We start from the raw sequence: 16,233 nt of genomic DNA, 5'->3' as shown, positions 1-16,233 counted from the left end.
GAGGGGTGTCCTGTGAAGGTCGCTGGTAGAAGATGCAGTGACTCCTCCCACAGCAGTAATCCCAGCACTGAGGACACTGTTGATCTTCCCTCATGTCCTTCCTCTGCTGACTGGAAGGCATAGCTGCTCACAGAGGCCCTGCCTCTCCGAGAATGGCCTTTTGAGAGATTGTTTCTGGGCTGGAGAGATGGCTTAGCGGTTAAACGCTTGCCTGTGAAGCCTAAGGACCCCGATTCGAGGCTCGATTCCCCAGGACCCACGTAAGCCAGATGCACAAGGGGGCGCACATGTCTGGAGTTCATTTGCAGTGGCCGGAGGCCCTGGCACACTCTCTCTCTCTCTCTCTCTCTCTCTCTCTCTCTCTCTCTCTCTCTCTGCTTCTTTCTGTCTCTCTCAAATAAATAAATAAAAATAAAAATAAATTTTTTAAAGAGACTGTTTCTGCCCCTGACATATATGCAACAGCCCTGTCCTCTTCCTCTTGAGTGAGCAGAAGTGGACGCTTTGCGAAAGCTGAGCTCAAGGGATTCTCTTCCGATGATTTAGACTTGAGGTCCATTAGTCTTGGCTGGTTTTCTCATCTGTAGACACTGAAGCTAGAGGCTGGGAGTGTCACTCAGTTTCTAGAGCGCACGCTTGTGTGCATGAAGACCTGTGTTCTATCCCTAGCACTGTGAAAATAAGACGGTGAAAAGAATGGCGACATCCAAGGGCAGGAGAGATGGCTTAGTGATTAAGACACTTGCCTGTGAAGCCTGAGGACCCAGGTTCCATTCCCCAGAACCCATATAAGCCAGCTGCACATACGTGCAAGTGTGTTCATAGCTATGTCGGCTCACGTGCAAGCACAGAACATGTGGACACACGTGTGTAGAGGCCAGAGGTCAAAGATGGGTATCTTCCTCAATCACTCGCCACTTGATTCTGTCTGCTTTCCTCACAGGCTAGCCGGTGAACTCCAGGGATTCCTCATGACAATCTCCCCAATGCTGGTATCATAGCCATACACCCCAACACCCAATATTTTATGTGGGTGCCGGGGACCTGAATTCAGGTCCTCCTGCTTATACAGCCAGTTCTTTAGCGGATGAGCCATCTCCCCCAGCCCCATCACTGTTATATCCAATGCCACGCAACCCTGGCACCAAGTCAGGCACTCAGTGAGGCAGTAAATGTTGATGGGAAGAAGGAATGAATGCATGAGTGAGTGAGTGATTGAATGAATGAATGGGTGAAGGAGTCATCCATGGACTCACCTGTTATTTGATATTCATTGGCAGCTGCACATGGGCCACAGGGGTGTGTAAAGTTTTCTCTCGGGAGGACACTGGACCCTGCCTCCTAAACCCACCGCCTCAGGCGGCCCAGCTTGTGGTCGGGCGCTGGTGAGCGCCGCATGGAAGTGCCGTGCAGGCCGGCAGGTGCTCATGGCACATTTTACGGGTCGTTAAAAATCTTTAGTTAGACAAATTCCATCATGTGTGCTCGTTAAAATAAAATCTGAGCCATTTCAAAGATGAGGCTCCTACTGCAGGAAAGGCAGTTTTCAGCGCTCCAGAGAAAGAGAGGTGGGGGGCTGGGCCTTAGGACACCCCGGAAGACTTCCACTACCCGCTGCCTCTTTCCTGCTTTGTGGGCTGTTCTGCCTTCCCGGTCCAGGGCAGGTGGCTTCTGGGTCTCCACCTACACCACAGGTCCAAAAACGCACATCAAACCTGAGTCCTTAGGCTTTGCAGGCAAGCACCTTAACTGCTAAGCCATCTCTCCAGCCCCTTAAATTTATACAGATATATATATATATAAAATATTATAATATAATATATATTATATATTATACATATATATATACATACATATATATATATATATATATTTGACAACTTCTGTACTTACAGACAACAAACCATGGTATTTCCCTCCCCTCCTCTGCTTTCCCTTTCATAACTCTGCTCTCCATCATATCCCCTCCCTCCATTAGTCTCTCTTTTAATTTGATGTCATCATCTTTTTCTCCTATTATGAAGGTCTTGTGTAGGTATTGCTAGGCACTGTGAGGTCATTGGCCTTTTAAATTTTTTATGAGACATGTATTTATTTGTTTGAGAGAGATTGAGAGAGAGAGAGAGAAAGAGGCACATTGAGAATGGGTATGCCACTGCAAACAAACTGATGCACGTGTCACTTTGTGCATCTGGCTCATGTGGATCTTGAGGAATCCAACCAGGGTCCTCAGGCTTTGCAGGCAAGCACCTTAACTGCTGAGACATCTCTTCAGCCCCATGTTTGTTTATATATATATATTAATGTAGCCACAGTCAATGACTTCTGAAATGTATGCTCAATAAATGCAGGCAGACATGAGTAATCAATTCAGCCTCGGAGGGCAAGTCACAAGGAAAGTTTTGCAAATGGCCTGGAAAAGAGGCTTCAAAATGGCATCCCACACCCAGACAGGTTCCTTCCCAAGCCGATGGCTTCTTGCTTTTGTGTGACATTTTCAGCTAAATGCAGATTTGAGGTCCATAGGGAGCCACTGAAAGGTTTTACTTATTTATATATTTGAGAGACAGAGAGAGAGGGGAAGACAGAGACAGAGAAAACAGCTTATGGGAATGGAGAGGTGTGAGGTGTATTTAAGACAACACTGCTTTGTCCTTTCGGATCGAGACATAAGACCGCCCACTAACAAAATCTGGCCCACCACTTGTGTTTATAAGTAAACTTTTAAAAAATATTTTATTTACTCATTTGAGAGAAAGGGAGATAGAAAGAGTCTGACAGAGAGAGAAAAAATGAGCACACCAAGGCCTCTAGCTACTGCAAACGAGCCCCGGATGCATGTGCTACCTTCTGCATCTGGCTTACATGGGTCCTGGCGAATTGAACCTGGGTTCTTAGGCTACACAGGCAAGCACCTTAAACACTAAGCCTTCTTCCCAGCCCCACTGAAAGGTTTTCAATGGGAGCATGACTGTATGATTTGCTGTATAGCGAGATGGCACTTTTATTTCCTATGCTGCCATGATCACTTATCAAAAATGAGGTCATCTGAAGCAACAGAAATTTACTGTCTCATAGTTCAGGTCAGAAATCCTAAACCGAGGAGTCGGTGGGATAGAGTTCCTCTTGGTGATTGCCACGGGCAGCCTGTACATTGTCTGCTTTTCGGTTCTGGTGGGTCCAATCACCCCTGGGGCTCCTTGGCCCCACTGTATCCCTGGCCACACATGGCTGCCTGCCCTTTCCATCTGTCCTTTTTCTTGTAAGGACACCTGTCATCGGATTTAGAATCTTACTCTTTCCACTGTGCCCTTATTTCATTATATCTGCAGAGATCCTATTTCCAAAGAATTAATTAATAAGGCAGCCATATCTATGAGGATATTTCTAGAGAGGCTTAATTAGGAGGGAAAATCCACCAGGAATATGAGAGGCACCATCCCATGGCCTTGAGTTCACACACCACCCCTTGAAAAAGAAAGGAACAAAAGAAGGGCTGGGAAGATGACTTAGTGGTTAAGGCACTTGCCTGCAAAGCCCAACAACCTGGATTCAATTGCCCAGTACCCACATCAAGCCAGATGCGCAAAGTGACGCATGCATCTCCTGGAGTTCATTTGGGCCATTAGAGGCCCTGGTGCACCTGTTTTATCTCTCTCCCTCTCTATTTCTGTCTGTCTCCCTTCTACCTCCTTCAGCTTGTAAACACATGAATTTCTTAAAAAGAAATAAAAGAGAAAGAGAGGGGTTGAAAATATGGCTCAGTTAGTAAACTGCTTGCCTGGTATGCAAGAGAACCCAAGTTCAATCCCCACAACACACACACACACACACACACACACACACACACACACACACCATACAAGGCAAGACATTCTGGCATGCCTATAGTCCCAGTGTGGGGGAGGCAGAGACAGGAAGATCCTTGGAGTTGGCTGATCAGCCAGTTTAGTCTATTTGGTGAGTTCCAGACAATGAGAGAACCTGTCTCAAAAAAAAAAAAAAATATATATATATATATATGGAGAGAGAGAGAGAGAGAGAGAGAGAGAGAGAGAGAGAGAGGGAGGGAGGGAGGGAGAGAGAGAAAGTGGACTAGGCTGGGGAGATGGTTGTGACAAAGCAAATCTGTGCTCCTCCCAAACCATGAGCCAAAATAAACTCTTCCTTCCTTAAGTTGCTTTCCTTGGGTATTTTATCACAGCAATAATAAAAGATATAAATTCAGTCCCATTCTGAGATCCCTAGTGGATATGAGTTTTGAGGGGAATGGACAGTACTCATCCCACTCCAAATATAAAAAGACAGGGCTGTTGATGGGAACACAGGAGATGGGCTTGGAAAGCCAGCCCCCTGGCAAAGGAGCCCCCCATAGATGTGGCAGAGGAAGAGCAGTACAGGGTTTTTCCAAGGACTTCCATGCGGGCCCTTTCCCAGGAAGCAGGAGATCAGGATGCGGGAAGCCCACGTGGGGGGGGGGGGGAACCTGCTCCAATCACTGGCTTGTCCTCTGTTTACTGTTGAAAGTGGCCGTGGATGCTGTTAAGTGGTATGAGCAATATTTGATAGCCAGTCAGTCTCCCTCCAGAATTCTTTCGGTCATGAGGCTGTTTTAATTCATGCTGGTCTCTACCAGGAAGGTTTAATTCAGGCAGGTCCTTCAGGAGCTGAGGGCCTATTGGCAGAACTCATAACTGTCTTAATAGACAACATTTATTAAGTGCACACTAAATGGCAAGTATTGTGTGCGGTGCCTTGAATCCATTATCTCTACTTCTCAGTACATCTCTAAAAAGAAAGGAGATATCACTAATGTCTGCACTTTATGAGTGAGGAAATTCTAATCTTCTCAGGGTCATAGAAGGTCATAGAAGGTCATAGAAACTGAGCCAGAATTCAGGGTCGCAAGATGCCCAAGAATACTTCTCAAACCAAAAACAAACAAACAGAAAACTCGATTAAGAAAAGAATATGACATGTGTGTTTGATCAATTCAAGTGGCCCCAATTAATCTTACTCCCAAAGAAAGAGTTCCCGTGTCCCCAGCTTGGGATAAAGAGTTCTGAAAGCCAGGATGACAAACTGAGGTCATCCCCTCATTAGTGGGTGCTGGAAAAGTGGCACCCAGGACCCAAGTGGGTTGTACTCTTGTCAAACAAGGGACCAGGATTTCGACTTAATTAATCCCCTGACCCCTCCTCCCCCACCCAGCACATCCCTGTCCTCCCTTCTGCTCAAAAGAAGCCTTTTTCCTCTCCAGGGACTAAGGGACCTTTTCAGCTCTAGCTCATTCAGAATAAGATTCCTTTGAGCAAGTGGGCAACTTTTCTTGTTTTTAATTTTTTTTTTTTCTCTCTCCTTGGAGTCTGACATACTGAGCCAGCTGTTAAATCAGAAAAGGTCTGCCAACCAAGCCTGTCCTACCCAGACCTCTTCTGGTATCTGCTCTGGGTTTAAAAGAAAAATTGTAGATCTCTTTATTTTTTTTTTCACTTTAATTATAATTATACTACAAACAAAATCTGAAACTTGCAGAGACAAAGATCAAAGTCTCAAGAGGGACACATTTTTCCTAACAACCCCTCAAGGGTACTCTGAAGACTTTGGGGGGTGGGGAGGAGGGAAGGGCAAGGGTGACACCACCAGCCTGTCTTGCCTCAGCCATCCCTCATTCTACTCTGGTTCATCTGCCTGTACCCAGACGGCCACCACTGGGCATCACCAGCTGCTTTCTTCAGTGTGGCACTCGATTTGAGACGAGCCTGGTTCTACTCTAAACATATCCAGGCACATACCTAACAACATAAAACCGGTACGTACCTAAGTGACCCTACTTGCCACTCCTCCCGTTGTGTGAAGTATTGCCCACTCATGCCATTCCGTTTGCCATCTGAAAATGGTATGGGGTTGAAGAAGTCCGCGTGTCCCTCTCATCTTAGTTCAAATTAGTCTACAATATGGGCTTCACAGCCCAAAGCAGGTGGAAGACATGTGGCCCCTCACGAGGAGGGATTAGTAAGGAAGAGACATATTTAGACATCACCAGAAAAATTGGGGGCTGGAGAGATGGCTTAGTGGTTAAGGTGTTTTCCTGCAAAGCCAAAGGACCCAGGTTCGATTCCCTGGGACCCACATAAGCCAGATGCACAAGGTAGTACATGCATCTGGAGTTTGTTTGTAGGGGCTAGTGGCCGTGGCCCATCCTCTCTCTCTCTCTCCACACACACACACACACACACACACACACATAGACACATGTCAGCCTCTCTCTCTCTCAAAATTAGAAAAAAAAAATCTGAAAAAGAAAAATTAAAGTCCTGCAATCACTTAGCTGATAGCCCAGGAACACCTGTGCAATGTCAATTTTTCTTCCAGGTTGCCACACTGACTCAGTTCTTTTCTCTCCCAATACCTTACGTGACTTTCTACATACTTTGGCCCAAGTCTTTGGGACCAGACTTACCTAATCTCCATGAAGTTGCGGGTTCTATCCATCCATTCATCTTTCTTTTTTTTCTTCTCTCTGCCCAACCCTTGACTCACCTCTCTGTCCGTTCATTCTTTCCTCTGTCTATCCAACCATCCATTTACCCATATGCCTTCTCTTTATCAAGCACTTATTTAGTGCTTGCTGCATGACAACATTTGTGCTCAAGACTAGGGATCCAATAGGGACCAAAAGGGGTCTTACCCCTGAAGGAGTGCAAATCTAAGGGAAGAGACAGACCCCCAAACCTCTGTATACCCTTCCACATGCCCAGAAGAGAAACTCTCCACTGATGCCCACATGCCCATTGCTGGTGGGTTTCTAAGGCGTTGGCAGGCAATAAAACCCCATTCTTCTTTTGTTTGATTAAGATGGATGTGTCTACCTCTGGAAGCTTGGATTTCCTTTTTATTTTTTTTAGCATTGGTAAAGCAATTCAAGATCCTCTCTCTGTAATGGGGATTATATAAATATCCAGCCATCACATTTTGTGTTTATAGAGCATCAAAGAGCAGAGCACATTATAAAACTTCTAATTAATCCTCCTAATGCTCTGATATCATGAGCAAAGGGCAGATAATAACCCTATCTTAGTGATGAGACCAACCGACCTATAGCCACTGTCATCCAGTAGCTGGCCTGAGGTCATGTGTCAGCTCACCTGCATTTTATACCTTCATTAACAACCTAACTTATTAATTAAGACAATTACACTGACAAGGGAATTTCTTGCACCCGACCCCTACCCCAATAGACCCAGGTCTGTTCTGAGAACGTTGCACACACATCAGCCCAGTGGTTCTCTGCCATAGCCCTGTGAAATAGGTTTTGTGATTATTTTCTTTCTTGCATACAAGGAATCTTAATCACAAAGAGGTGTCTTCCCCCGTCCCAAGAAACAGGCAGAGAGAGAGAATGGGTGTGCCAGGACCTTTAGCCTGCTGCAAATGAACTTAGACACATGCGCCCCCTTGTGCACATGTGTGACATTGCATGCTTGTGTCATTGTGCATCTGGTTACATGGAACCTGGAGATTTGAACATGAGTTCTTAGACTTCACAGGCGAATGCCTTGACTGGTAAGCCATCTCTCCAGCCTGGTGTCTTATTTATTAATTTATTTAGGAGAAAGAGAGAGAAAAAGAGAGTGGGCACACCGGGGCCTCTAAGCCACTGCAAACCAACTCCAGACACATATGTCCCCTTGTATATCTGGCTTATGTGGGTCCTGGGGAAATCAAATCGGGGTCCTTAGGCTTCGCAGACCAATGCCTTAATTGCTAAACCATTTCCCCAGCCCCTGGTGTCTTTTTAAAATTAATTTTTTTTTCAAAAAAGTTATACTCTGAGACTGAGAGATGGTTTTGAGAAGCCTGAGGACCCAGGTTTGATTCCCCAGGACTGATGTAAGCCAGACGCACAAGGTGGCACATGCATCTGGAGTTTGTTTTCAGTGGCTAGAGGTCCTGGCATGTTTGTTCTCTCTCTTGTCTCTCTCTCCTTATCTGCCTCTCTCTCAAATAAATAAATAAAATACTTTTTTAAAAAAGTTATGCTCTTATATCCATTCTCCCTCAGCCCCATTCCACTGAGGACCCTCCTCCATGGGGTTATCAGTATTCACTGTGTGGACCTGAAGGCCTCAGTCTCTGCACAGAGGCATGCCTCAGGCTCATCCTACCCACCCTGCGTGGCTCTTACCATCTTTCCAACCCCTTTCTTCTGCAGTGGTTCCCTGAGCCTTGGCAAGCATGTTGAGTTCTCTGGATCTCCGTTTTGATGAGATTTGAGTGACCACAGTGTCTGTTGCCATCTCGCTGGGACAGGTTGTCAGGCTGGCCATGAGGGCAGCGCTCATGTTGCTGCTTCCTCTGCCAGGTCTCCTAGGCACCAGCAAATGTGGTGGAGGTGACCCGTGTCATAGTGGGAAGTCATCCATCTCTTCTTGTCCTGGACTGAGTCTTAGCTTGCTCTAGAGAACCAGGAAGAACGCCGAGTTTGGAGCCACTGTGCAGGTTGAGTTTGAATCTGGTATGGTTTGAGTGTGACCCCAAAATTTCATTGTATTGGAAATTTAATCCCCAAAGCCATATGTTAATGATATTTGGAGCGGGGGGGGGGGGGGGCGGGCTTTGGGTGGTAATTAAAATAAGATGACATCTTGGGAGCGGAGCCTCTGTAGTGCTCCTGGCTTTATAAGGAGCTGGTGATACAAGACAGACCTGAGGCAGAAAGCCGGCCAAAAGCAGTCATCTGACCTTGAACTTGCCAGCCTACAAAACTGTGAGCTAATAAACCTCTCTTCTGAATAAATTAGCCAAATGTGCAGCATTCAGTTACAACAACAGTTAACAGACTAAGGCAGATTCCCCCTCTCTCGTCATGTAACCCCTGTGCCTCTGGAGTTGGCCAGCCCAGTCCCGTAACACATGCTGTGAGGGTGGATTAACACCCACTTGGAAAGCATTTGCTAAGAAGCCTAGGAATGGCGTGGAGGTTACTGCTCAGACAGGTACGGGACCATGCGACACCATGAAGGTTGTGCTGAGAAGTCTCTCAACTCTGATGATCTCATATCATTCTAAAATGAAAGATCTCCCCTGGATTCTGGCTTAGCCCCACTGACGTAATAGTGCTCCCTCAGGGTCTAGACAAAATCTTTGTAATGTACTAACAGAGTCGCTGTCAGGACCCTTCCAGATGCCAATGAAACTCTCAATCCATGTGACCAAAGCAAGAGACGCTGTCTAAGGTCAGCAAAGGCCATGGATAAACACGGCTTCAGGACTAGTTAGCTCCAGGTGTTCAAATACTGCCTTTGGCTGCATTCCTTTCTGTCTTCTGCGTCACCTGCGCTCTCAGACACGCGTGGGGGGGGGGGGTTGTAGATGGTGAGGACAGAGGTCAACCTCATTATCTCTCCTCACATATGGCGCCCACGTGTTTTTTAAATGACATTTTATTTCATTTTATTTACTTTTAGAGAGAAATAGAGAGAGACAGAGGCAGAGAGAGAGACAGAGAATGGGTGCCCCAGGACCGCCAGCCACTGCAAACAAACTCGGGATGCACACGCCACCTTGTGTAGCTGGCTCGTGTGGATATTGGGGAATTGAACCTGTGTCCTTAGCTTTCACAGAAAAGTGCCTCAACTGTTAATTCATCTCTTCAGTCTTTAAAAAATTGTTTGTTTTATTAGAAACTTTGTTGTATGGAGAAATCATGTGCTGGTCCCATTCCACTGAGGGCCTTCCTTAGTTGGTTACTGGTATTCACCATGGGGTCATGGCTTATGAGTTGTAAAGGCAGCAGTCAGTCAGTCATTGTGTGTGTGTGCGTGCGTGCGTGCGTGCGTGCGTGCGTGTGTGTGTGTGTGTGTGTGTGTGGTTGGGAGGTGTCAATGCCTCTGGACACTCCTTCCTACCTTGTGATACTCCTCCCTACTCTGTTTTTACAGTCTTTCCCCTCCCCTTCCACAATGCTCCCGGACCCCTGGAGGGTGTGTTATAAGTCTAGTTATAAGTCTGCAACTCTTGGATTTCTGCTTTGATAGATTTTTCAGTGACCTCAGTGTCTATCGTCATCACCCTGGAGCAGGCTGTCAGGCTTGCTGTGAGAGCAGCACTCACGTTTAACTAGCCAGTGCCTCTGGCATCTGCCTCTTCTTGAGACAGTCTCTCACTACCCTGAAGCTCACCGAGTTGTCGAAAACGGCTAGCCAGCAAGCTTCAGGGATCCACCAGTCTCTGCCTCCCCAGCGTTAGGATCGCAAACCCACACCACCATGCCCAGCATTTTGGGGGATGGAACCCTGATCATCATGCCTTTGAGACAAGCACTTTAGTAACTCAGTTACTTTCCCAACCTCACTCTCACATCCTTTCAGAAGATAATGGTCAACACGGCCACCCTCAAGCTATGGGTCAGTCCCCTTCCAAAGGAGCACCCAACAGAAAAGAGAACCTGCTTTCTCCCAGGAGCTTCAGCAGACGTTCTGGGGCCAAGTCCACCTTGCCTTTGGCTTTACACCGAAGCCCCTGTGTGTGTGGCCAGGGAGGTGAGCACTGTGATAGGTCCAGGCATGAACTATATGATTGAAATTGGGATTCTGGGCCCAGGCTTGGTGGCGCACGCCTTTAATCCCAGCACTCCAGGAAGTAGAGATAAGAAGATCGCCGTGAGTTCGAGACCACCCTGAGACTACATAGTGAATTCCAGGTCAGCCTGGGATAGAGTGAAATCCTACCTTGAGAAACTAAAAGGAAGAAGGAGGAGGAGAAGGAGAGGAAGAGAAAGAGGATGAGGTAGAGAAAGGAGAAATTAGGATTCTGTCTGCAGCCTCTTTCTGTCCCATTCTCCCACCAGCCGGGAAGCTGGCTGCCAGGGCTGTGTCTAGGAAGGCTTTTCCCCACTCAGGCTTCTGTGTTACCCCACTTACAGTGACCTGGCCCCCACCCCCCACCCCACAGGTTCCCAACACCACCACCCCCTGCCCTCAGGTGACATCCATACTTGGTCGTCACCTTCAGAACTCCCTTCTTCTCCTCCTCATTCCTCGCCACTTTCCCCCACCAGCAGCTGCACTTGAGTAGAAACTCCTTCAGCTCTCACTCACCTGGTCTTTGCACACACTCCTCCCTCTGCCCGGCACACCATCCTCCTCCTCCTCCGCATTTATCTACCTTGCGCTTTCATTGGCAAATAAAAAAGCTTTATACGCTAGATGGCGGAGTGTGTGTCATTCTGATGTGTGCATCCACTGTGGGATGGTTCACTCCAGCTGACTACCATCTCCGAGGCTGGGCAAGCCCCAGCCCGTTCCCACTGCACCTGGTGTGACACAACATCACAGTTGTCACTTTGGTCTTACTGTTTGTCTACCTGCTGTATGGCACTCTGGAGAGGGAAGGGCTATGGGGGAAGATGTGTATTCCTAGCTATGGGCTAGTGGCCTAAGAAATGGATTCTGGAAATTAGTTGGGGAGAAGAGAGGGAAGTAGTTGTTGTTTGAGTTGGGTGGTGGTTTTGTTTGTTTGGCTATCCTAGAACTCACTATGTAGACCAGGTTGACCTCAAACTCAACAGTCTTCCTCCAGTCTTTTGGGATTATAGGTGTGAACAACCACACCTGGCCAGAAGTGGTTTTTTTTTTTTTAATTTTTCTTTTAATTGAAAGAATATACGGGGCTGGACAGATGGCTTAGTGGTTAAGGCCCTTACCTGCAAAGCCAAAGGACCCAGGTTTGATTTCCCAGTACCCACATAAGCCAAATGTACAAGGTGGCATATGCATCTGGAGTTTGTTTGCAGCGGCTGGAGGCCCTGGTGTGCCCAATTCCTCTCTCTCTCCCTCCCTCCCTCCCTCTCTCTCTCTCTCTCTCTCTCTCTCTGTCTTTTCTCTGTCTATCATTTATCTCACCCCCATCTTTCTCAAATAATTCAATAAAAATGAAATATTTTAGAAAAGAATGTATCCAATGCGTCTTCAACAGTGAGGATGACTCATTGTCAAGTCAGGGAGGGAAGTGTGCCGAGCAAATTGCAGACTATGGGAGTGAAGCAAGAAGGGCCCTTGCAGTTCTCCAGAGACTCCAACAGGAACGGGCATGGGGAGGACGGTGTCAGCTTAGGCAAATGGTGCACCCTCGACTCTTAGCTCCAGATAAGATGTAATCCAGGCCCAAAGCATTGATAGATATAGGAAGCACATCCAGCCCGGCCAAGATCCTAATTGCCTGCTCCTGAAAGGAGCATCCAAAGTGGCTTGAAAGAGCCCTTTGCAACTCAGCCTGGAAGCTGGGCTCTACAACCTGGGACTCTCTCTCCTCCCCTTATAACATTGGGGGTCTCTCTCTCTCTCTCTCTCTCTCTCTCTCTCTCTCTCTCTCTCTCATTTGCATGGTGAACTTGCTTCTGTCCCTGATCTGCCCCAGGAAAGCATGAAAATGAACATTTGATACCATCAAAGGCAGCCAGCTCCCACCTCCGGGAAGGACTCCCGGGTTTAGAGGTTCCCATCTGAAAATAACAAGCTTGTTTGCAGCAAGCTGTAGTTATGTCCTATTGATACCCACCTCACACACACACCCCCCGTCCCCAAGAATCGTATTTGCTAATTCCGAAAGGAAAGGTGCTGCATTTTTCAAACAAGCCTGCACCCCAATGAGTTTCTCAGCAACTTTGATGCCCATTGGTGGCAACCTTGGCTTCACATTTTGTGTTGCTATTGATTTGGTCAGAAGTAATTAAGGAGATAATTCTTACTCAATTACATTTCCCTGCATTTCCTGAGGTTGCTAACATTGCTCCCTCACTCTATTTTCTTTTTTTTCCAAATTAATTTTGTCTTGATTCTAAAATGAGATGGATGTTACTCAGGCTCATCTTGCTACTTGATTTTTTTTTTTCCCACAGAAACTTAAGTGGGACTCTGTGTTTTAATTCCAACAAGGGCTCTCAGATGCTTTTGATTTTGAGAAAATTCATGTAAAACATAACAAGCTTGGGGGAAAAAAAATAAGCATGGAAAAATCTCCAACTCATGAACAGGAGTCTCTCTCCCACCCCAGCTTCCTCCAATCCTTTGTGCCATCACCCAGGGCAGCCGATTTCTGACACTTGTTACCGAGTCTTCCAGTGACGACGTGTCCTGGTCGGAATGTGAAATGGCCCCTCCGGGCTTGCTGTTTCGATTTGTTGGTTCCCCAGTTGGGAGAACTGTGTTGAGGGGCTGTGGAACCTTTAGGAGATTGGGCTAGTGGGCATAAGGAGATCATTACAGGCAGGCTTTGCAGGTCACACCTGGCCTCTGGTCCTAGCCTGGTTCTATAGTCCGTCATGATGTGAACAGTCTCCCCTGCACGGAGCTGAGCTGCTCCTCTGCCACGCCTGCCCTGCTGGATGGGCTGAACCCCCTCTGACGCCAGGAGCCACGACAGATCTCTCCGTCCTTGACTGGCTTTGGTCAGACATTTTGTCACAGCAGAGCCAAAATAAATAATACAGCATGTTTCTAGAGTGATCGCGTTTTACCTGTATGTCCCAGCTTACCCATCTTAGGACTTGGGTAATGGATCTTCCGCTGGGAAGAGTGAGTACCAGCTACTTTGGGATGCTGCGCCACTGCCCATCTCCAAGTCATGTCCCCTCCAGAGGAGGGCTACCTTAAGTGCCCCTATGGGTTACTTCTGTAACTTTCAAAGATGTTACCCTTGCATTTCCCATCCCTTTCATCACAGAGAGTTTCGGGTGCTCCTTAGCTTTTGTTGTTGTTATTTGTTTGGTTTTGGTTTGGGATTCCTTTTAGTTTTGATTTCTCGAGGTAGGGTCTCACTCTAGCCCAAGCTGACCTGGAATTCACTGGGTAGTCTCAGGCTGGCCTCGAACTCACAGCAATCCTCCTACCTCTGCCTTCTGAGTGCTGGGATCACTACCACGGCCAGCTCTGCTCCTTAGAGACTAGCAGTTCATCCCCTCTCCTTGTACCTTTCACTGTGGCTTTTCTACGTTCAGCATGGATAGCATTCAGGTTGTGTCCTGTGATTTGGATTCCCAAGGCTTTGGCCCTGAGTTGGGTCTCTTTAAGTTCAGCATCAACACATTGTCAGTGGTCACATCTATTCATCCATGCACCCAACAAAAGACCTGCCAAGTAACCACTCTTTGCTTCGCATGGTGCCCTAAACCAAAGATGGAATATGACCAGGTCACACTCCCTGCACACACTGAAAGGCTAGAAACCTGGAGGAGAAAGAAGACAGGAGTCATGGCATGAAATAACATAGACGCTTAAATCAGTAGTTTCAGGCATTAGCATTAAAATATGAATGCAGCCAGACGTGGATGTGGCGGCGCACACCTTTAATCCCAGCTCTCAGAAGGCTGAGGTAGGAGGATCACTGTGAGTGTCCGTGAGGACAGGCTGAGACAATATAGTGGATTCCCCTGGACTACAGCAAGACCCTAATAAATAAAATAAAATATGAGGACTGGAAAGATGGCTTAGTGGTTAAGGCATTTGCCTGCAAAGCCAGAAGACCCAGGCTCGATTCCCCAGGTCCCACATTAGCCAGGTGCACAAGGCGGCACATGCATCTGGAGTTCATTTGCAGAGCCAGAGGCCCTGGTGTGCCCATTCTATCTCTCTCTCTTTCTCTGACTCTTTATCTCAAATAAATAAATTAATTAAATTAAAAAAAATAAAATATGAATGCAAAACAGGGTAAAAGAGGTAAGCACACACCAAAAGATTTCAAATCGGAACTGCTTGGTTTTCTTCATGAACATGAACAGGGTCCTGAGGCCCAAACCTTGGTGCACATGTCACCCACTGGGAAGGGTTCCGTGGACCCTTGGGCTGAAGCCAAAGCATTAGAAGATGCCGTGTGCTGGCGGCTGCGTTCTTAGCCCAGGGTTCAAGGTGGGGAGCAGTAGCCCAGTTGCCTTCAGATGTTCATGTTTGCCTCGCTCCTTCATCCGCTGAGGGCCTTTGCACCAGAACCCACTGGCTGAAAAGTACCCCTGAGAATGGCTGGTAACAAACAGCTGCTCATCATAGAAGGTTCCAGATCAGTTTCCCCAAGGCCAGTGGGACCAGCCCAGAGCAGCAAACAGACCTCTGGAGCCATGGAAAGGAAATCTTCTGACTTTCCTTAGCATGAGTGTCCCATCCGGATAATACTAGAAGCCACGTGGCCAAGCACACTGAGAATATTTAGATTTTATTCATTTGTTTTAGAGAGAGGCAGATAGAGTGATAACAGGCATGCCAGGGCCTCCAGGCACTGCGAACGAACTCCAGACACATGTGCCACCTTATGCATATGGTTTACATGGGCACTGGGGAATGAAACGTGGGTCCTTAGGCTTCACAGGTACAAGTGCATTAACCACTAAGCCATCTCTTCAGCCTAGCTGAGAATATTTAAACAAAATGTGGCATATACCCAAATTTACACAAGAAAAGAAAGTTCCGATGGGCCAGGGAGATGGCTTAGGGGTTGAGGCGCATGCCTGCAAAGACTAAGGACCCCAGTTTGATTTCCAGGTCCTACATAAGCCGGACGTACATGGTGGCGCATGCATCTGGAGTTCATTTGCAGTGGCTAGAGGCCCTGGCGTGCCCATTCTCATTCTCTCTCTCCCTCCTCCCTTTCTGTCTGTAATAAATAAATAAAAATGAAATCTTAAAAAAAAAAAACTACATGTTTTTAAAAAAGAAAAAGAAAGTTCTGACCACAACAAAAAAATTTCAAGCAAGCAAGGATGTGAAAGAAAAACAGGAACCCTGATCTACTATTGGTGGGGAAGGTAAATTAGCACAGCCACTTTGGAAATCAGTATGGAGGGGGCCTCGAAAATCTAAGATTAAAACTACCACATGAACTGCTGCGTAGAATCTGAAGTCACACATACTATGCACCCACCCAGGTAGTGGCCAGTCTACCCGGTGCTGACATGGGAGCTCACCTTGTTGGATAGTTTTAGCTTTCTGTGAACATTTGTAACCGCTGCTTCAGTCAACTTCCCGCCTTTGCTCTGTGTCCTTACTGTGGGCTTCTCCATGTGCCAGTGGCTGGCCTTTTCTGTGCCCTCTTTTGAGTGTAGTGTGAGTGTGATCTTTGTAATTGAAAGCTCATTTCGAAAGCAAAACAAGACACCAAATATTAAAGCAAGGGAAAGCGTCACTGAAAAAATAAAAACCCTACCACGTGAGCCAGCTGTGTAACACCTGGATATTTTAGCCA

The 16,233-nt window shown here is 47.0% G+C and overlaps 1 protein-coding gene across 1 annotated transcript in view; it reads left to right on the top strand.

Annotated features, from left to right (window-relative positions):
* Ccdc60 (coiled-coil domain containing 60) overlaps positions 1–16,233 on the top strand; it is a 207,974-nt gene that overhangs the window by 59,511 nt on the left and 132,230 nt on the right. The gene's annotated exons all lie outside the window — the stretch shown is intronic.

The sequence above is a fragment of the Jaculus jaculus genome, chromosome 13, assembly GCF_020740685.1.
Source record: "Jaculus jaculus isolate mJacJac1 chromosome 13, mJacJac1.mat.Y.cur, whole genome shotgun sequence".
Taxonomy (NCBI): Eukaryota; Metazoa; Chordata; class Mammalia; order Rodentia; family Dipodidae; genus Jaculus; species Jaculus jaculus.
This window is presented reverse-complemented; position numbering and strand designations above follow the sequence as displayed.